The sequence below is a fragment of the Cyprinus carpio genome, chromosome A5, assembly GCF_018340385.1.
Source record: "Cyprinus carpio isolate SPL01 chromosome A5, ASM1834038v1, whole genome shotgun sequence".
NCBI classification, from domain to species: domain Eukaryota; kingdom Metazoa; phylum Chordata; class Actinopteri; order Cypriniformes; family Cyprinidae; genus Cyprinus; species Cyprinus carpio.
This window is the reverse complement of record NC_056576.1, coordinates 35,889,252-35,911,486: the sequence shown is the minus strand read 5'-3', so window position 1 is coordinate 35,911,486 and position 22,235 is coordinate 35,889,252. Positions and strand designations below refer to the sequence as shown.

At 38.8% G+C, this 22,235-nt stretch overlaps 1 protein-coding gene and 1 long non-coding RNA gene across 4 annotated transcripts in view; one reads left to right on the top strand and one right to left on the bottom strand.

The window, feature by feature from the left end:
• Positions 1-3,770: 3,770 nt before the first annotated feature.
• On the bottom strand, positions 3,771-14,345 carry LOC122145096. Its single transcript, XR_006160132.1, has 3 exons — positions 13,994-14,345; positions 10,916-11,277; positions 3,771-3,904 (listed from the first exon to the last, which is right to left on the bottom strand). It is a non-coding gene; the product is annotated as an uncharacterized LOC122145096 (long non-coding RNA).
• A 271-nt stretch (positions 14,346-14,616) lies between these two features.
• The window catches only part of LOC109056589 (leucine-rich repeat transmembrane protein FLRT1-like), a 59,093-nt gene continuing 51,474 nt past the window's right edge, over positions 14,617-22,235 (top strand). For all 3 annotated transcript variants that reach the window (XM_042757060.1, XM_042757059.1, XM_042757058.1), the window contains exon 1: positions 14,617-15,096. The gene's annotated coding sequence lies outside the window, so the exon portion shown is untranslated. The remainder of the gene's footprint in view (positions 15,097-22,235) is intronic.

The following is a 22,235-nucleotide window of genomic DNA, read 5'->3' as shown; positions in this document are numbered from 1 at the left end:
TTATGTAAGTTTCAGTAAATTTAACCTCTGGGAAGTTTGAAAAGCTTTAACCTTGGTTAAACTGAAACCCTTTCTGAGTAGTTACATAGATTCACAACTGATTTTCTGGCATGGTACAGTCTTTACATTAACTTAAGTTGTTTTATTCTGATCTTATGATATTTTCTTTTCCAAACCCTACTTTAAAACTAAACCCTTTCTGTATTTTCATATTTTGTATGAGGCCATGAACACATGAACTTCATCTCCAGAGCTGCTCTGAGAGTCACTTCAGCAGCTTTACAGACACCCGTCAAAATAAAAGTCTGGTTTAACTTGAAGAAATTATGACTGAAATATGTTACTGTAGTGTACTAACATGTGATTCACAAGTAATAATAATTATAATAATAATAATTTGTAGAACATCATACAACCAAGGTATTTTTTTCATTAATTTATACAATTATACAGAGCAGCATCTTATTTAACAAAATATAAAAATAAAAAAAATCAGTGTTTTGTTGTAAAATAATTGTTTTCATCACATTTCAAAAGATTGGTTAAATTGATAAAGTTTTATTAAACCATTTACATAATTAGACACAATTTTTATGATAAATTTGTATTGAATCATAAAACACAGAATCCAGGAAAAAAATAAAAGGGAAAACAGAATTCAGGGAAACAAATATAGATTTCTCTAAATCAAAAGGTAGTTCTGTGGAGTTTAAGTGTAAACAAGGCCTAACAAACATGTGGAAAGCATTTACTTCCCAAATAATGGCAAATGAATATCAAGATAAATGTCAATATTATAAAATATTGAAATATATAGACTTTAAACGTTTAGTCATATCCTCACCACATATATTGCTAGATGACATCTTACAGGGATTCGAATTGAACTCTTTCATAGAAATATGTTTAGGCTTTAGAAATGAAAAGGCTATAAATAAGTGCACCTTGTAATTCTAGTTGTGCTCTTTACAAACCTACCAACCTACCCCCCAGAGAGAGCGAGAGAGAGAGAGAGAGAGAGAGAGAGCAGCTGCTGGCACTTCTTTGCTGATGTGCTGCCAGCCCTTGTGTTCACTGTCCCCAGCCGGCCCCGGGGCCCTGCTCCACAAACGCAAGCAAAAATCCTAACAATGATTTAGACTACAGAAATCTAACAAATGCACATAAGACACAGTCCTTTACATTAGCTCAGCAAATGAAGACAGATGAATAAATATGCATGCGGCGTGAAATTGAGGCACAGATCATACACTCTAATAAGAAATTCAGGGAAACTATTACCACAGCTTCAATAAAAACATGGCTGCAAAAAAGCATAGTTTATTTGGATTATTTGGATGAGTTCTGTTGACATAATGAGATTAACTTAATATCATGTGTAATTTAAAATCAAATTTCTGGTGCAGGATTTTGTTTTGGCTAAGAAGATGATTATTATGAGCTAAAAACAAGGTCATAATAAACACTTTTCACTTGGTTCGATTGCTTGACAATAATGCTAATGCAAAGATTGCCTGATTTGAGTGATTATGTTATCTGTTCCACCAGAAGCTAAGAACAAGACCACACAGGCTTGTAATTTCCGGTGGGAACGGCAGGGTTCACATACACACACAGCAGGCACGTGTTCTCTGCACACTTCATCAGGGAGATGTCGGTTCCTGACAGCATCCATTACAGTGCATGGCCACATTAGCCTTGTATGATGCTAAACCCTGATTACGGTGCTCTGTCTATGTCCCATCCTAACCGCTCTGAGAGCCCTCATGGGAGTCGCCTGTCTGTGCTCAGTCTTAACCCTCTTCATTGCATTGGGAGAATGTACATGTCAGGATGCAAACCAGACCCCAGGAGAGAGGAAGAGTAGGACACAGTGTCCGCAGTGTTTCGGTGGTTTATGTACAGTAGGGAGCATAGCAAGAAAGTGCATAAATAAACTTGTTTTTAAATGTTCTGAAGAAAATGTGACTGGTGCTTGCCACTCACTGCCACGATGCTCAGGTGTTTTATCCAGAACAAAACTATGCTGTCATCACTGTAAACCAATAGGATTTTTGGGTCCCTTCACACACCAGGCAAAATATAATTGTCCAGTCATTTAGAAAAATATAGCACACCTTTCAAGTACAGGCAATCAACTTTGTAAGCACAACTAATTAACAAAAAGCTGGTACCAAATTGTTTGTAACTGGCTAGATGACATTCAAAGTTATACTAAAAATGAAGAAAAAAAAAAAATTAAAGCTTGTTTATTATTGCAGTGCAAATGCACCATCCACAGTGCACCTACAGCAAAGAAAGAGGAATGGCATCATTATGTTACTGTCAACTCTGTTAAGAATGGACCAGCCATTTTTGTTTGTAAGATAGAGTACCTATAACTAACTCACACACTCGCTATTATTATCTCAGGCACAATTCATAGATTTAAACAACATTGTTATAGACATCCATAGATGTCTGTGAATTGTTTAATTTATTCAGGTAATTACAGAATGCCAGTGAGTTCCATATTTGTTATCTATAAATGTGAATATGTATATTATTGATGTGTACCTTTCATATGTACATATTGAAAGAAGATATACATTGAGAGATACTTGTTTTCCATTACCACACCCCCTCATTGTCAAGTTCTCACTTTGTTAATTGTTCTCACCTTTCTTTGTGTGTACCTACACACACAATATAGCAAGGACGTAGCTTGCGGCTAGGAAGGAGAGAGAGTGGATATCTTTGGTGAAGAGCCAGACCCTCTGCCAGTGTTGGTATGCTGGCACCCACTCCAGTAGTAAAACCTCCACAACAAAAGGGTACAATCACACACGTGGCAAGGAGGCCCCTGGAAGCAGGCTGAAAGCATAATAAAGTTTTCCAAGCCTATGGGATAATCATCATCACACTCTGTAAGCTGAAGCTGGAGGCTGGACCTTGAACTGTCTGTGGCGAGAGACAATGCTCACTGGCTTGTGTGTCAATAGGAGATGAATGAAGAAACAGAGTCTTGGTCCAGTCTTGCTCCTATATGGTCCACTTGTGAGCAAAACAATAAATGCAACTTTTGTTGACTCAGTCAAGAAATGGTGCTACATTTCTATATTAAGGGAGCACTGCAACAGAAAGCCATGGCAGTCCTCAGTTTTGAGTGGGATTAGCCATAGGTTTAGATGACAAGGGGCAGAAGGAAACATATGCGAAGCTAGTAAAGGACCTTTGGTCACGAGTGTGGCCCTGAAAGACAGGCAGTGGCAGATACAGTGGAAGGGTTTGGAAATGGCAATTCAATTCAATTCAGGTTTATTTGTATAACGCTTTTTACGATACAAATTGTTGCAAAACAACTTTACAGAAAATTACATTTCTACAATATTTAGTAGTAGCTTATCAGTGGTGACTGTCAGTTTATGTGCATATGAAAAAAAAAGTGAAAAAGTGAAAGTTGTGACATTTGCCAAGTATGGTAACCCATACTCAGGATTGGTGCTCTGCATTTAACCCATCCAAGTGCACACACACAGCAGTGAGAAGTGAACACACCGTGAACACACACACCCGGAGCAGTGGGCAGCTATATATCCAGCGCCAAGTGAGCAACTGGGGGTTCAGTGCCTTGCTCAAGGGCACTTCAGCCATGGCTATTGAGGGTGGAAGAGAGCGCTGTTCACTCACTCCCTCCCACCTACAACTCCTGCCAGCACCGAGACTCGAACCTGCGACCTTCAGGTTACAAGTCCAACTCTCTAACCATTATTATATGATGCAATCAAACTTATAGCAAAATGTGGTAGTTCTGTTTGTTGTTTCAGGGTTAGCATCATCTGAGGTCCTCTGAGGGATTGGCATCATCTCTTCTCAGGTGTTCTGGATCCAGACTGGAGCTTGTGGAATCCTAGTATGGTAAAATCTAGAGCAAAACAGAGAAACAAATAAAACATAATTAGCATAGCTGCTGTTCCAGCCAAGTAAAATTAATTAGTTTAACCCAAGCTAAAGAATTATAATGTGCATTTGATCAGATATAACTGCAGTTCAAAATTATGAGATGCATTTTTTGAATGTTTGGCCAAAGAGGTGTGTTTTTAATCTAGATTTAAACAGAGAGAGTGTGTCTGAACCCCCGAACATTATCAGGAAGGCCATTCCAGAGTTTGGGAGCCAAATGTGAAAAAGCTCTACCTCCTTTAGTGGACTTTGCTATCCTAGGTACTATCAAAAGTCCAGCGTTTTTGTGACCTTAGGGAGCGTGATGGATTGTAGCGTGGTAGAAGACTAGTTAGGTACGCAGGAGCTAAGCCATTAAGGGCATTATAAGTAAGTAATAATATTTTGTAACTGATATGGAACTTAATAGGTAGCCAGTAATATGATCATATTTTCTTGACCTGGTAAGGTAAGCCGCTGCATTTTGGACTACCTGTAGCTTGTTTATTGAAGATGCAGGACAACCAGCTAGAAGTGCATTACAATAGTCCAGTCTAGAGGTCATGAATGTAGCTTTTCTGCATCAGGAACAGGTAACATGTTTCGTAGCTTGGCAATGTTTCTAAGATGGAAGAATGCTGTTTTTGTAACATGGGAAATATGATTTTCAAAAGACAAGTTGCTGTCTAATATAACACCCAGATTTTTGACAGTAGAGGAAGTAACAGTACATCTGTCTAGTTGCAAATTGTAATCTACGAGATTCTGTGTAATGTTTTCTGGTCCAATAAGTAATATCTCTGTTTTATCTGAATTTAATAGGAGAAAATTATTGGTCATCCAATTTTTTACATTTTTAACACACTCATCTGGTCTCTTTGAGATATATAGTTGAGTATCATCAGCATAACAGTGGAAACTAATCCCGTATTTTCTAATAATATTACCAAGGGGCAACATGTATATTGAAAATAGCAGAGGACCTAGGACAGATCCTTGTGGCACTCCATATTTTACTGGTGATAAATGAGATAACTCCCCATTTAGATAAACAAAGTGGTAGCGATCAGACAGGTAATATCTAAACCATCTTAAAGCCTGCCCTTGAATACCTGTATAGATTTTGTAATCGATCTAGGAGTATGTCGTGATCTATGGTGTCGAACGCAGCACTAAGATCAAGTAAAACTAGCAATGAGATGCAGCCTTGGTCTGATGCAAGAAGCAAGTCATTTGTAATTTAAACTGACTGAAATTCTTGATAGAGATCATTTTTTTGCAGGAAGGAGCACAACTGAGCAGACACAACTTTTTCTAAAATTTTAGACATAAATGGAAGATTTGAAATGGGTCTGTAATTTGCCAGTTCACTAGGATCTAGTTGTGGTTTCTTAATAAGAGGCTTAATAACCGCCAGCTTGAATGGTTTTGGGGACATGACCTAAAGATAACGACGAGTTAATAATATTGAGAAGCGGTTTTTCTGCTACAGGTAACAACTCTTTCAGTAATTTAGTGGGTACAGGATCTAATAAACATGTTGTTGGTTTTAGATGCAGTGATAAGTTTATTTCGCTCTTCCTGTCCTATAGTTGTAAAGCACTGCAGTTTATCTTTGGGTGCGATGGATAAAACTAAAGTATTAGATGCTGTGGAATCTACATTTGTTATTGTATTTCTGATGTTATCTATTTTATCAGTGAAGAAATTCATAAATTCATTACTATTTAACTGTGAGGGAATAATTAGATCGGGTGGCGTCTGGTTATTTGTTAATCTAGCCACTGTGCTAAATAAAAACCTTGGATTGTTTTGGTTATTTTCTATGAGTTTGTGGATATACACAGCCATGGCAGCTTTTAGAGCCTGTCTATAGCTGGACATTATGTTTTTCCTCTCAATTCTGAAAACTTACAAGTTACTTTTTCTCCATTTGCGCTCAAGACTACGCGTTTCTTCAGAGAGTGGATATTACTTTTGTACCATGGCACAGTACGTTTTTCTCTAACCTTTTTCAATTTGATGGGGGCAACAGCTTCTAATGTATTAGAGAAGATAGTGCTATGTTGCCAATCATTTCTGGGTAACATTGAGAATATCACTATATATGGTTGCAACACCTCCCCCATGACCAGTCTGACGGGGCTCATGCTTTTAAGCAATGAGAGCTCTATGTAGCTGATGAACTAGTTATCACTGACATGGGAAGATATGAATACGCTGAGTTAGAGGTCTAGGCTTCTGTCACACAATAGCTAGATGTAGAAGTACTCAGATGCGATTGATTTACTGAACATTGAAAGCAGATGAGTGACAGCAGAACAGGTGTGAAGATGTCATGCAGAGATAGTAGACAATGGCAGTAAATGATGATAAAGTAAGTATTCACAATCTGTGAATATATATATATATTCTATATGCCAGACGGGCTGGTCTGAGTATTTCAAAAACTGCTGATCTACTGGGATTTTCACACACAACTATCTCTAGGGTTTACATTTACATTTACATTTAATCCAAAGCGACTTACAAATGAGAACAGTAGAAACAATCAGATCAACGAGAAAACAACAACGGTATACAAGTGCTATGACAGGATTATTCTAGTACAGAACATATAGCCATTGTTTTTTTTTTTTTTTTTTTTTTTTTTTTTTTTTTTTTTTTGATATAGAAGAGAAAAAGAAAAAAAAGGTAAGTACTATATTAGTATTAAGTGCCAGGCGAAAAGATGAGTCTTTAGATGTTTTTTGAAAATGTATTTTCAAATTGAGATCGGAAGGTGCTGGGAGCAGTCTACTGAGAGTGATTTTGAACCTCTTTGGGATGGCAACACAAGGCGTCGTTCACTTGCAATGGTCTTTTATAGAGAATGGTCCGAAAAAGAGAAAATATCCAGTGAGATTGAGATGGTAGAGTCAGAATTTGGCGTAAAGAACATGAAAGCATGGATCCATCCTGCCTTGTCTCAACGGTTCAGCCTGCTGCTGGTGTAATGGTGTGAGGGATATTTTCTTGGCACACTTTGGGCCCCTTAGTACCAATTGAGCATCGTTTAAATGCCACAGCCTACCTCAGTATTGTTGCTGACCATGTCCATCCCTTTATGACTACAGTGTACCCATCTTCTGATGTCTACTTCCAGCAGGATAATGCACCATGTCACAAAGCTCAAATCATCTCAGACTGGTTTCTTGAACATGACGATGAGTTCACTTTACTCAAATGGCCTCCACAGTCACCAGATCCCAATCTAATAGAGCAGCTTTGGGATGTGGTGGAACGGGAGATTCGCATCATGGATGTGCAGCCGACAAATCTGCAGCAATTGAGTGATGCTATCCTCTCAATATGGACCAAAATCTCTGAAGAATGTTTCCAACACCTTGTTGAATCTATACCACGAAGAATTAAGGCAGTTCTGAAGGCAAAAAGGGGTCAAACCCGGTACTAGCAAGGTGTACCTAATAAAGTGGCCAGTGAGTGTATGTTTATATGAAGCATTTATATTTAAAAATACAACAGTATTTTTGTATATATGTCCTTTTGATAAACATGCATATATATGAATTAGTTATACTGTATAATGTTAACATATATGGTCGCTACATATCATAAAATAATAATTATATAGTTTTTAGTAATATTTGTGCATCTATAAATTGTATTAGGGTATTTAGAGATGTTATAAACCTTTGTCTTCATCTATCCAGAGGTAGTGCTCTGAGGGGCTTCGAGTGTGTGTGTGTGTTTGTGTGTGAAGACAATATATACTTAAACACTAACATGTATGGTAATACCACTCTTGGGAAAAATGTAATATATTACATTTCTGTATGGATAAAGACAGCAAACATCAATAAAACTCTGAAAGCCGCTGTCTACCCAGACTTGTCCTCATTAAAAGTAGCTTGCTGCCATTAATCCATAATCAGTTTGCCATTATTGCGCTCAATACAATAATGGAAATAAAGTGCAGTAACTAAAAAGGGAGTGGGGGCGTGGTGTTCCTGTGCTGGCTGGGAATTGGGCAGTGCAGACTTGGGAAGGTCCAGGAAGAGGCTGGTCATAATTAAAGCGCAGCTCGGCTTAATCTTTATGCCCATTCAGGTCTGTGGGTATGATAGCTGACGGTTTGTATTTGGGCAGAATTCTGGTTCATGGCCTTTCTCAGGTCCAGGGGCTGGAAGCTAGAGGTATGTGTCTCTGCGAGGGCTCGTCTGTCCTGCTGCACCCCACCTGGTACTTCAAAGAAACCTTTGTGCGTCCACAGGGAGAGACCGGTCTCCTAATGAGGGAGGCATAACAAGAGTGAAGCCCTCCCGAAACGAAACATCTGATTGGCTGTGGAAGCATTTATATTACACAAGGCTGAATTTTAAATGGCCAGCTGCATTGTGATTGAGTAGGTCAAAAAAATGTTTTACAAAATACATTAAAATGCAAAAAAGTAATAAAAAAAAACACCACAAAATACTAAATTATAAATGGAAAGAAAGAACTTTGAAACGAAGATCAACAAAAACAGTTCAGGGGCAGAAAGGAAAGACTCAAGAGGAGATGGAGATCACACTCCACACACACACACACACACACATACATGCAGCTGTGCACACAGATAACACTTCACACACTCCAGAGGGTGATAAACACAACGCACGGTTGAGGAAAACACACCACCACCAACAAACGGGAAGTAAAGCCTTACTGTCATATATCCTCAGCTCCTGAAATAAACCAAGCACTCGATAAAAACGTTAACAACCAGCTTGTTGGTTTAATATCTAGACAGAGTAAGATAGGTCTAAGGCAGGTTGAATGTAACACTTTACCCAGCTCTAAACAGGCTGCAGTTGGGACTGATAGGTGGTTGTGATAAATATCACTCAACAATACCAGGAATTAACCCATTCTGCCACAATCATGTGAATATGTGGACCCCTGGACACCACCGTTGATTGATTTTATACTTTTCTTTGCTTTTACTGTTTGGCAGGTTACACTCTTGTTGGAAGGCCTTCTGGATTTTGGAACAAGGATGCAGGGAATTGTTCTTTTTCAGACACAAGAGCATCACTGAGGTTAGGAGCTGACATTGGGCGATGGGTATTGGCTTGCTGTTACGATTCACCCCAAAGGTCTGGGCACTGTCCAGATCAGTCAGGTTCTTCCTCATCAGACTCGGGAAATGATTTCTTTATGGACCTTGCTTTGTAAAGGGCCACTGAAGCTAGAACAGAGAAGGTAGGCCTATTCTTCTACAGATCTTGGTTTAATTTTATGTGACTGTTAGTAACGGGTGTATCAGACATAGCCAAACATCTTATTAGAAGAAGATATCAGCATATTTTAAGCTAAGTAGTGTAACGGAGCTGAAGTTATTAGGGTCTTTTTCTCAAGAGAACACTATAAATATTACTTCTATATTTAGAATATAGAAATATTAATTTTACACTAGATCTTCTATACTGCATTCACAAAGTGTTTTCCCAATGTTTTGCTGCAGCGTTATGCTAAACGCTGTCAATTACTTTCTTATCACATCACTCTACACTTCACACCCCATAATGACAAAGAAAAAAACTAGTATTCAGTATTCAGTGCCTTTGCTACCAGACTAGCTCAGGTGCATTCAATTTCTCCTGCTTTGTGTTGAGGTACAGGTTTGGGGAAGGCTGTATAATTAAGGTTCCCAAGAGCACAGTGGCCTCCTTTAATGGAAGATGTTTGAAACAACTAGAACTCTTCCTAGAATTTGAAGTCTGGCCAAACTGAGCAATCAGGGAAGAATGGCTTTGGTAAGAGAGGTGATCAAGAAGCTGATGGTCACTCTGAGCTCCAGAGATCATGCATGGTCATGGAGAAACTTGCAAGCAACTCCAGAAAATCTCCAAATCCAATAGTGCAAAACATGTCACATCATCTGCCGTAATGGTGAATTATGTATGCCTAGTCTTAAGAGCTCAGTCCACCCTTATAAGATATCCGAATTAGCCTTTGCACTGGTCTCAGTTTCTGCAAGTCAACTGGACTCTCACCCACTCTTGTGCTCCTCCACCCTCCCCCTTTGTGTCTGCCGTAAATGACGTTAATATAGGGAACCCAGACTGTAATTAGATCACATAGACTGGGATAAGTATTAAAGACATTAGAGTAAGTGAATGAGTCTGGGACTGCAGGCTATTGTAGACTGGAAAGATATAACATCACGTAGACAAACAAATCAAGATTTTACCGTAAAACTGTAAAATGATGGACCAACCATCTACTAAATAATTCTTTGAAATGTGCGTATTTAAAGTATCTGTGTAACCCTTCAGAATGTCAATGAATTCAAGTGACAGTCAGCAAAAAATAATGGGGAAATGGGGAATGTGGTTGCACTGAAATGGTTCATACTACTTCCTCTTAAGTTTTAGGTGAGGAACTGACCAAAATTTGTTATTGAGAGTGGTGCATACAACAGCAACCTAAAAAAAGCTATCATGCTATTAGTTAACATTATGCACAGATGTAGACCTAAACAAACGTGAGGTGGGTAATTGATTCTGCAATTTTCCATCAATTTCTACCAGTTTGTTCATTCATGCAAATTTGTGAAACAGTCGTTATGTCTTTGAAAATGTGAAAGTGGAAGCACTGCCTTCTTTTACAGGATGATTTTCACCCATATTTCACCCTCACATTTGGACATGTCTGGACATTGCTACTTGCAAATGAGTGATTAATCAATTATCAGTCTCATGTTTTGTACTGTCAATTATTTTTACATTCAATTTTTTGAGGATTTCTCCCATGCCTCCTGGGACAGAATGCTTCTCATTTGCTGTTGTCTGAGCACTGATAATTGCAGCACTGTATGTGTTGTGCTGAAAAGGCTCGTGTGGAGGGTGGTAAACTGTGTGTGTGTGTGTGTGTGCGTGCGTGCGTGCGTGCGTGTGTGTGTGCATGTGTGTGTGTGTGTGTGTGTGTGTGTGATATTATTTATTCTGACCTGCTGGTAATATGAAGGGATGTTAGTAAAGCTGCCTGATCTCAGGCCCAACTCTCAAAACTGATGTGTCTGGAAGCAGTAAGTGCTCTGAGGGGCTTTGAGTGTGTGTGTGTGTGTGTGTGGAGATATGGAGAGAAGCGGGAATTTGTTCAAATCAAATGGGAGTGATCGGCTGAGATGGAGAGAGTCCACACACTGTCAGAGGCTCAGATGAAAAACCTGCGGATGGGAGGTCACCATGGCAACAGTAAAGCCCAAAGGCTTGTTACCGAAACCTGGTTAATTATGGAGAGGGAAAGATAGCTTTATCTCTCTCTTGTGGCAGCTCTCCTTCTATCCATCTTTCCATCCATCCACCCCTCCTGGAAAAAGACACAGAAGATGAATGAAAAAATGAGAGATAAAATAACAAAGAGAGATTGTTAACACACACACTGCCAGACAGCGGTAATAAATAGATGAATAAAAATGATTCTGTGTGTGTAGCATGTCTAGACCTAAGGCAGAGGAATCCAGTGTGTTTATGTGGACAGACTGCTAATACTTCATGCTAAGACGTTCATGGAGAAATACAGGGGAGAGATTCTGTAGACTGTCCTACAGCGCTGCGACATTTGCACAAAAAACTCCTTCCAGTAATTGTTCAACCAAAAATTTAAATTCTGATCTGTGATATTCTGTAATTCTGTAATGTGATGAACACATACATACATAAATTATATTTTCTTTTGACCTGGAAATGTATATATGTGTATATATAATAACAATAATAATAATAATTACATTTTCTTTTTATACTATATTACTAAATTACCAAATATTGTATTCTTTTTTGTAATCTTTTTATCAATTTGTTTTCTTTCAGTTAGCACAGGTTTTGTATTTCTTTTTGGAAGCGATTGATCATCGGTCTCATCAATCTGAGCATATATTACACACAAATAATACTTTTTATTTCACTTAAAAACTGATGCATAATTTCAGATCAATGAGGCATACGAGCAATCAGTTCCAAAACAATACTAATCCTGTGCTAACTGAAAGAAAACATGCTGGCAAAAAGATTGAATTTAAGATTTGGTGATAATACGGCATAATAAAAGATTTACTAGTTAATTTGAAAAGGCCAGTCGTTTCTGACCAGGAACACTAAAGGGTTAATGTCAAATAGATAAATATGTTAACTGTGGTAAACAGATTAATAAATCAGTGAAATTAGCACCTGGTTTGCACGTGAGGATCCTGAGACCCACAGCGCTATCAGATCCATGTTTATGTGTTTAAGATAAGCAGTTATTGAAGTATGACCACTACTAAGACACTTCAGTCCTTCACAGAGAGTAGTTCACAATCTCAATTCTGTCCTCTACCAGTAGCCTACATCATTCTTCTTACATGTTCCACAGAAGAAAGAAAGACATACATGTTTGGAACGAGTGAAATTAAGTGTAGTTTAAGTTTAGTAGTACTTTGATAGTAATGGCAGGGAGAAAGGGACAAGAGAAAAGATGTGCAGCCAGTGACCTCGTCTAATCAATAAATAAGAGAGAGAGAGAGAGAGAGAGAGAGCAGCAAAACCTACATTGCATTGTTAGTTGTTGTTGTTTTTTTCTCTAGGGGCTTGTATATGGCATAATACAGCTCATGAATACATGAAATCATTAATGTGTTCTGGGAATATGTGTACCTGTGTACAGAACACAACTCCGTCTCATAAACTCACAGTACAGCTCTGTCAGCCACACCAAGCTTTATTAATGGACTCGCTGTAAGAGCCTCTTTAAAGAAGTCTTTGAAAGATGTGACATCAATCCTCCACATACAAAACACAACGATGGTAACACTCAACAAATAAACCAACATTACAACAGAAACCAACAACACAAACCGCTAAAAGTTCAGTAGCACAAATAAAACCAGAAGAAAGACAAAACTCTACAGCCTTCAGAGTACATCTGCACTGTAGAAACACAGTATGATGCTGTTTGTTCACAAGAAATGTCTGAGAGAGCAGTTAGACACAAGAGATTCCCGCTGTGAAAGTAGTGCAATCATTAACCTGGAATATACTGTAATTTCACACTAAAAGTGTGCTCACAGTTAGTGAATTCTCATTTCCTCTAACTGAGTAGCAAATATCCTTGACAGTAATATTAACAAAGCATAATAAAGATGCAATTAACCTAAAAATGACAAGCCATTTATCATTTCCAAACAGGGTCACCAGATCATATGCCAGCACAGACACAGTGTGACAAGAGCAGCTCTTTCTGCATATGCTCACATCAGAAGGATAAAGATACACTTTATTATGTAAATACTGTATAAAAGACATACTAGCTGCAGGCCGTGTTCTGCATTCTTCTAATATTTATTTTCCAAGATGTTTGCTGCATAATCTTATGCTGAGGCTTTGAGTGTGAGTATTAAGCCCCCATCATGGCATTGGCCTCTTGGGCATGCAGTCCACACACAATTTATTACATTTGTAGGATTAATGTTAGTGCAGATTAATTTATGAACTATGATGCTCATTAGTCTGTTGCAGAAGTGAGCTAAGCATAGCTGAGAGTACTAATGGTAACTATGTACTTGAACTGCTAATAATTAAAAATTAAATGTTTTCTAAAAAAAAAAAAAAAAAAATTGACTATGCCATTGTATATAATATCCTTATTTGTATTTATCCTTATTTAATGTCCTTATTTGTATTTACCCTTATTAAATATCCTAATTTGTATGTGTGTCTATCAGAGTGAGGGAGAAAAACAAAAATGTGAATCTCAAAAAATATGAAATAAGAAAATTAAGTCTATTTTGGAGCCTTTTTTTTCTATTCTAATAAATATCATGACAGTTAAGCACATTCTTATAACTGCAATGCAAACAAACAAACAAACAAATATTATATTTTTTGCATTGGAAATATTTTTATATGCTGGTACTATTTTGTACAAAAAAAAAAAAAAACAGAAAAACATTTGAATTTAATTAAAGCTATAAGTTACTGTATCTACATAAAAAACGTAGTAAAACGCAAATGTTTTCATTTGTTATTTATTTTATTTAATTATTTACTTTGGACCTGTTTTGTGAGATCCCTCCATAAGCTTTCAGGGATAATATCTCTGGATGAAATCGCAGATACTGTATAACAAAGAAAGCCCTCTCTGAGGAAGCGTCGCTCCACGTCCGTCACTCCTCAGCGCATAAAGCTCTTATTCCACTCTCCTGCTCTGTCTGGGCTGATGAAACATCCTGCGCTTGACATCGCTGACAAATGGCAGGCGAATCAAGCTGACACGACCGAGACAATACAGCAAGCTCTCTAACGACAGGGACTGCGATTCACTTCAATGAGTCGGTTCGTTCGAACGGTTCATTTTAACGATTCGATTCTTTCGAGTCACCATTTCAAATTGTTCCCAGAAACCCATAGTGTTATTTTTTTTTTTTTTTTTTTTTTTTTTTTTTCTGTAGTGAGGAACATTTTAGTCAAATTAAGCTATTTATTTTAGTCATGCTTTAAGTTTTCCATTTTTATTTAATGTTTTTCTTTCTTTCCATATTTAGCATACTAATGTGATTTCGCCTTGGGAAAAAAGAAAACAAAACAAAAAAAACATTATTTATGGCTTTAGCACCCATAGTGGTACAGCAGGCATCGGAAATTCAAGAATAAACACTTTGCGAATCAGTTCAAATGAATCAAGGAACCGACTCAAAAGAACGATTCGTTTGCGACTCGGACTCCGCTACGCTGTGAACCGAGCGTGAATTATGCATTCGGACTAACAAGGCAAAGTGATGCTCAGAGAGGAGGACAGAGGACTCGGGGAAGATGCATTAAAAGGCGATGAAGTTCTGTGAAGCGGTTTCTCGTCGCAGCGTTATCTACGCACGCATGATTCATTTAGTGTAGTGTTTTATTGCTACGTAGCACGGGGTGGATTTTATAGCAAAGGATAGAAAAAAAAAACGATAGTCGATATCGGATGGTCGGTGAAAGGAAGAGAGGAAGGGGGGTGTATGATTTTAATGATGATTTATAGGCTACAGCGGATCGTCGCTTAATTCTGAATCACAGCCTGAACTTCTGAGGAAATAACAAACAAGCGGTTTATTCGGTAAAGGAGAGATGGATGGAGAGGCAGGCAAAAGAAGGGCTCTCTGATGAAAAGGTAAGTTGTGTTAATATTCCATTCCTCTATTGCATCTGCCGAGGCTACGCAGTTTTCGGGCTTTGCAGCCCATCACAGCTGTGAATGCATGCGACTCCGCTGGAATATAAGAACAGACGCGTTTAGCGCAGCTGTCACAGCACACAGAGCAACTGCCCGCACTTCACCGTCTCTGCACGAACACGATCAGCACTGGAGCTGTTCACACGTGCGGTGTGTTTCTGCGCAATCTTTAATCGTCGCTCTGTGTGCAATCGTCGCGTCGCAAGCCTTGCTTTTCCAAAGCGTTCAACCTTTAAAAACGTGTTTTTTATCGTTTAAACGCCAAAAAAAAAAAAAAAAAAAAAAAAAAAAAAAAAAAGAAGAAGTTAAATAAGATTTCATACGCCTGTTTTGGTGTTCTTGACCCCATGATAAACGCTTGTGTGATATCTGGCTATAATTGATATTCATGGTGTGTAACTAACCTGTTTAACGGGCTGGTAACTGGTTAGGCGCACAGGCTGCCTTCACATACTGGTTTCCATTAATGCGGTGCATTGTGCTGCGAGCGGCATTAAACTGTGAATGGTGCTGTGAACAGTGACCAAACCTTCAGATTTAATTGAGAAGCCTGGGATATACTCTTGAGGGTGCTGTAAGCTGCATTCATGAGCGCCCGAAATAAAGCGTAGCTTTTACCTGACAGATAGCATTGAAATAAATCACACCTGTATCAGGAAAACCCGAGTCAGATGCGCTCTCTGCCTGTCAATCATTTTAAATACACAGATTACTGGCACTGGATAGGTTGACATGTCAGTGGAGGGCGGGGTTTCGGGAAGGTGTTGTTGAGGTTAGCCATGAAACAGCTCAAATCACTTTCAACACCTTTTTTTTTATATATTTTTTACTGTGCTCTCTGAAGAGTCAGTACGGTCGCAGCAGCAGGTTGGCTGAACCCTCAGTAAACAGGACTGTCATTGCACATTCAGTATGTCTGCTAAAGAGTGCATCACTTGGAAAACATCTAATTAATGTGTTCTAACATCTAAAAAGACTGTATTCTTAATCATAAACATCATTTTAACATCACCCAGAGTCAGGGAACGTTTTCGAGACATACTGTATATCAGCAGTAGCTCTGCGTATTAGTCAAGTCAAGTCACCTTTATTTATATAGCGCTTTAAACAAAAAAGATTGCGTCAAAGCAACTGAACAACATTAATTAGGAAAACATTGTGTCAATAATGCAAAATGACAGTTAAAGGCAGTTCATCAATTGAATTCAGTGATGTCATCATGCAGCTCAGTTCAGTTTAAAATAGTATCTGTGCAATCATTTGCAATACCAGGCTCAATATCGCTGCAAATTAAGTGTCCTCAACTAAGCAAGCCAGAGGCGACAGCGGCAAGGAACCAAAACTCAATCGGTGACAGAATGGAGAAAAAACCTTGGGAGAAACCAGGCTCAGTCGGGGGGCCAGTTCTCCTCTGACCAGACGAAACCAGCAGTTCAATTCCAGGCTGCAGCAAAGTCAGATTGTGCAGAAGAATCATCTGTTTCCTGTGGTCTTGTCCCGGTGGTCGTCTGAGACAAGGTCTTTACAGGGGATCTGTCTCTGGGGCTCTAGTCCTGGTCTCCACTGTCTTTCAGGGGCTGTAGAGGTCCTCTCTAGGTGCTGATCCACCATCTGGGCTGGATACATACTGGATCCGGGTGACTGCAGTGACCATCTGACCTGGATACAGACTGGATCTGGTGGCTACGGTGACCTCGGAATAAAGAGAGAAACAGACTAATATGAGCGTAGATGCCATTCTTCTAACGATGTAGCAAGTACATCGGGTGTTATGGGAAGTGTTCCCGGTTCCGGTTTACCTAATTAATGCAGCCTAAAAAATCCTTTAACGGATTTGGATATTAGAAGCGTATTAGTGTGTTATGTGTAAGCCTGGTTAAAGAGATGGGTCTTTAATCTAGATTTAAACTGCAAGAGTGTGTCTGCCTCCCGAACAATGTTAGGTAGATTATTCCAGAGTTTAGGTGCTAAATAGGAGAAGGATCTGCCGCCCACAGTTGACTTTGATATTCTAGGTATTATCAAATTGCCAGAGTTTTGAGAACGGAGCGGACGTGGAGGACTATAATGTAACAAGAGCTTGTTCATATACTGCTAAACCATTCAGGGCTTTATAAGCAATAAGCAAGATTTTAAAATCTATACAGTGTTTGATAGGGAGCCAGTGCAGTGTTGACAGAACCGGGCTAATATGATCATACTTCCTGGTTCTAGCAAGAACTCTAGCTGCTGCATTTTGGACTAACTGGAGTTTGTTTACTAAGCGTGCAGAACAACCACCCAATAAAACATTACAATAATCTAACCTTGAGGTCATAAATGCATGTATTAACATTTCTGCATTTGACATTGAGAGCATAGGCCATAATTTAGATATATTTTTGAGATGGAAAAATTGCAGTTTTACAAATGCTAGAAACGTGGCTTTCTAAGGAAAGGTTGCTATCAAATAGCACACCTAGGTTCCTAACTGAGATGAAGAATTGACAGAGCAGCCATCAAATCTTAGACAGCATTCTAGGTTATTACATGCAGAGCTTTTAGGTCCTATAATTAACACCTCTGTTTTTTCAGAATTTCAGCAGTAAGAAATTACTTGTCATCCAGTTTTTTATATCGACTATGCATTCCGTTAGTTTTTCAAATTGGTATGGTTCGCCGGGCCGCGAAGAAATATAGAGCTGAGTATCATCAGCATAACAGTGAAAGCTAACACCGTGTTTCCTGATTATATCTCCCAAGGGTAACATGTAAAGCGTGAAGAGTAACGGCCCTAGTACTGAGCCTTGAGGTACTCCATACTGCACTTTTGATCGATATGATACCTCTTCATTCACTGCTACGAACTGATGGCGGTCATATAAGTACGATTCAAACCATGCTAATGCACTTCCATTAATGCCAGTATTACAGTCTCCAGATGAAAGTGAACATCAGTTAGACATCTGTTTGACGCACCTGTGTTATCAGAGAAGGCCACAGAAGACGTGCCTTTGATTCTACAGGGAAACCTAAGCAATATCCTCGTAAGGCACCGCCGGTTTAAGACGGCTTTAATGTCGTGTTGTTGAATGAATAATCCCCCGGTCATGAGCGGATTCTGCCTGCATGCGTAACACTCCGGCTCTCCCACAGGGCACTAACAACACGCTTCACATTCACATCACAATCACTGCATCCTGACATCCTGAAATCAGCAGGTTAGCTTTTAAAGGAACAGCTCACCCATATATCGTTTACTCACCTTCAAATTATTCCAAAACTGTCCATGAAACATAAGTGGAGGTGCTTTAAAGAATGCGTGAACGTGAACACAAGCTTTCATTCTCCAAAAGGAACAAAATCATATGACTGTGCACTCTATCACTACGCACAAGTCGGGTGCACCACTTTTATGGTGCATTTTTACCCTTCTTAGGACAGCAAACCTCCATTTATGTTCCATGGACTGGTTTGGAAACGTAATTCATTATTCACAAAAAGCTTTACATTGTCAGTTTCTGTGTATAAAGTAGAACACCAAATGTCCTGTTTGCAGTGTGCAAATACTGCAGTAACTGAGAGCTCTTCAGTAAATAATGTCTGAGAATCTCTCAGGTGATGTCAAAAACTACACTTCCCTCAAACCGTCTGTCACTTTAACAGCTTTGGGGTATCACACAAACTTTAGACCTGTGCCTGCTCTCAGACCTTGAAAAAGACCAGTCAGATGCTGCCGCATGCTTCTGCTTAACAATGTAGAGTTCTTCTCTGAAGAAGACGAGAGGCAGAGCTCCAGGATATTGATCAACGCTTAGATCATTTTCCTCAAGATATTACATGAAAATTTGCATGAAAAGCAAAATCACTTGTTTTCTTTATCAAATGCATCAAAATGAAGTGAGTTTATGCTCAAAACAAGATGAAAAATCTGTGCATGCGGTAAGAAAAATAAACTGGACAGATATTTTGTTTGTTTTAAGCATAAACTCACTTAAATTTCACTTAATTCAATAGCTGAAGTCTTTTGGCTTTTCAATGAAATGCGTTTTGATTTAATAATACTTAGGTATTTGTAAAACAAAATACAGAAATACTAAGTAAGATTAAAATATATATGTTTTTTTGCAGTGTATTGAAGGAACAGCACATTTCTCTTCAACAAGCTGCATGATTTGAGCAGTCATTCGTGTCTGTAGCACTGTATGAATTATGTACCAATATTCAATTCAGTTTTTCCTTACAATTGAGCAATATTAGTTAGTAGTAATTACACATAATCAACTACAGTATCAACCAAAAATTCTACAACAGTGCATTCCTAAAAGACTGGAAGGCCACATTTAGGACAAACAAGGACAAAGATGCAGTTATCTGTGACTGGGCTGAATCTCTTCTCATGTACAAGAGCTGTATAAATGCTTACAGTATGTTACAAGAGTGAATATCATTCCCCTCCTCTTATAGTCATCTCTCTCTCTCTCCATCTTTTTCTCGTGTTGTGATGTTCCTCTGATCTGGCGCAGATGCCCTCCCTCGTGTCTGCTGTGAGCAGCCGTGATGCTTGTGTCATCAGAGAAAAGGACAGACGAGAGGCTGAGAAAGCGTAACAGAGGAGAGACATGGGTGTGTGTCTCTGTCCCCACCAGTGCTTTCTCATTCACAGGGTGACAGCTGGCTAGCAGCAGGGTACAGTGGCACTGCCAAAGGAAGTCAGTCCAGACCACAGCACACATTTACATCCAAGATCCTGCATGTGAACAATGCATACCAAATACTAAAACTAATACGCTTGCAAACACCAATATGCTTTCGTAATATTTCAGATAAACCATTTGGGTCTCGGATGTGCAGTGTATCGAGAGTGTGTTTCACAAGAAAATACACGTTTAGTTCAGTGTGTTAATTTAATTCAAATCCTACACCGTTTTTTCTCAGTGTGTACATCACTGGCAGTACGATTTTAAAACCTTAAAACTGTAACGTTAATACATGGTTATATAACAAGTTATACACATTAATAGCAATAATAGTAGCAAAATGTAAATAGTCATAGTGTTATCAACACATTGTTGCACACATAATTCATAAAAACAGCAAAATGTCACTACAAATAATGACACTACATATATGCTTTCCTTCATGTCACCTGCACATTTAATGCATGCATAATACATACAATTACACAAGTGCAACGTGATAAATCATGCACGGCACATTCTACACATTTAATGCATGCAACACGCACAGTGCATAAAATAACGGTCTAGTAACATTATGCTTCCGTTTTCCATCACACACAACACATTGCACACATTACGAGTTCCATGCATGTTATATGTGCTGCACCCACACTGTAGGACACACAGGGGAATTCACACACATATTTTACCCCTGTACCTTGACAAATGGAGCGTATTGCATCACATCAGCAGTGGGTAAAACGTTAGCATATTGTGCGAGCAGATTATAAAAGTGGATTTCATAGAAAACTGTGAAGCGGTACAGCTGCTAGCTCAAGGCACGCACGCTCTTACATACAAATCAAGAGCGCGGCCGCCAGTAACCATGGAAACAGGATTAGGCCCACCCCGCTGAAACAAAGCCCACCTAAAACAGTGCAAATACGGAAGGGAATGACTTTCCCGGCTAAAGCTTCCCGTTTGATTAATGCGGCATAGTTCATGCGCTTGGATCGATGGATTCCGCCCCAGATTCACACTGCACTACACGACCGCTTGCTTTACTTTAAATGTGCTGGAATCTGTCCAGACTCTTCCTCTGTGAGTGTGTGTCCGACGGAGCCCAACCAGCTGGACAGGAAATCTAAACGAACGTGCTATTGCTGATTTGATTGGAGGTTTGAGTGGAGTATTTAGATTTCCTCACAATTCATTTAAATGCAGGCCCATATTCCAAACTGGATGTAGAGTGGAATGTGAAATTAAAGGGATAGTGCACCTTCAGTAGCTGGTCCCCATTGACTTGCATAGGGTTATTTTTTATTATTTTTTCATACTATAGAAGTCAATGCAACAGAAGGTGAACTATTTTTTTTTTTTCAGTTCAGTACAAAACAAGCTACTTGACTGTCCAGGCTGCTGTTTTTTTTCCATAATAAAAAAGTAAGGTGCCACCAGTAACTGTCAAGTTTCAAGTCTATCAGTGAAAAATAGCTTTCATATGGCTTGAGAAGACTCGGAATGAAGCACATAAGTCAGATGTCAACTACTTCTGTGGTGTTTTGTAATTTTTAGAGCTTGACAGCTAAAGTTATCATCCACTTTCACTGATGCACAAGAGCAGCCTGGAACTCTTCTGTGGAAATGGAAAAATCATACAGCGTTCGAGTGCCATGAGCATTAGCAGGTGAACTTTTCCTTTAATACATCATGTTTATTTTAAAAGGATGGATGTGTAGTTATTTGGTATGATCGTTACTGTTAGCTGCAGGTTAGGGAGGGGTTGTGCAGAGCATTAAAACTGTCCTGGAGCAAAACCAGCTGGGAACCATTATTTTAAAAATTATTTTTCAGAATAAGATTTGAATTTTCGAGTTCTGAGTCATTGTGAAGTGCTTTGGGATGAAGCCGTTTGGAGACGAGGCTGTGTTAGTTTTACTGTTACGTTTTACAGGAGTTCCTGATGTGTCTCATGTTTGCTTGTCTCACAGAGAAACTACTATCTGCTCGCACTCACATCACAAATACAATAGAAAGATATGTTTCTTCTTTTGAACACAAAAGATGATATTTAGAAGATTTTCCAAGCTGCTGTTTTTTTCACCCAAATTAAAGAGCAAAGCTCCAAAGAAGAAGAAAGAACACAGTAACACAACACTGTTTTCAACTAAAAACAAATCTTTTTTGGCAGCAGTTGTATTTTGGGGGCCTGAAACGGCAAACTTTTGAAAGCGAGTTTCAAAGTTTAAGTTTTTGAAAACAGTACCGTTATCGCATCCATATAAACTACAGAACTGTGAGAAGAAGCAATAAAACACTTTCAATAAAAATATGTCACCAAAGGCACCGTGCAGAGATTATGCACACAAACTGCCCACACACAAACAAACATGCACCCATCTGTTTGCATCACAC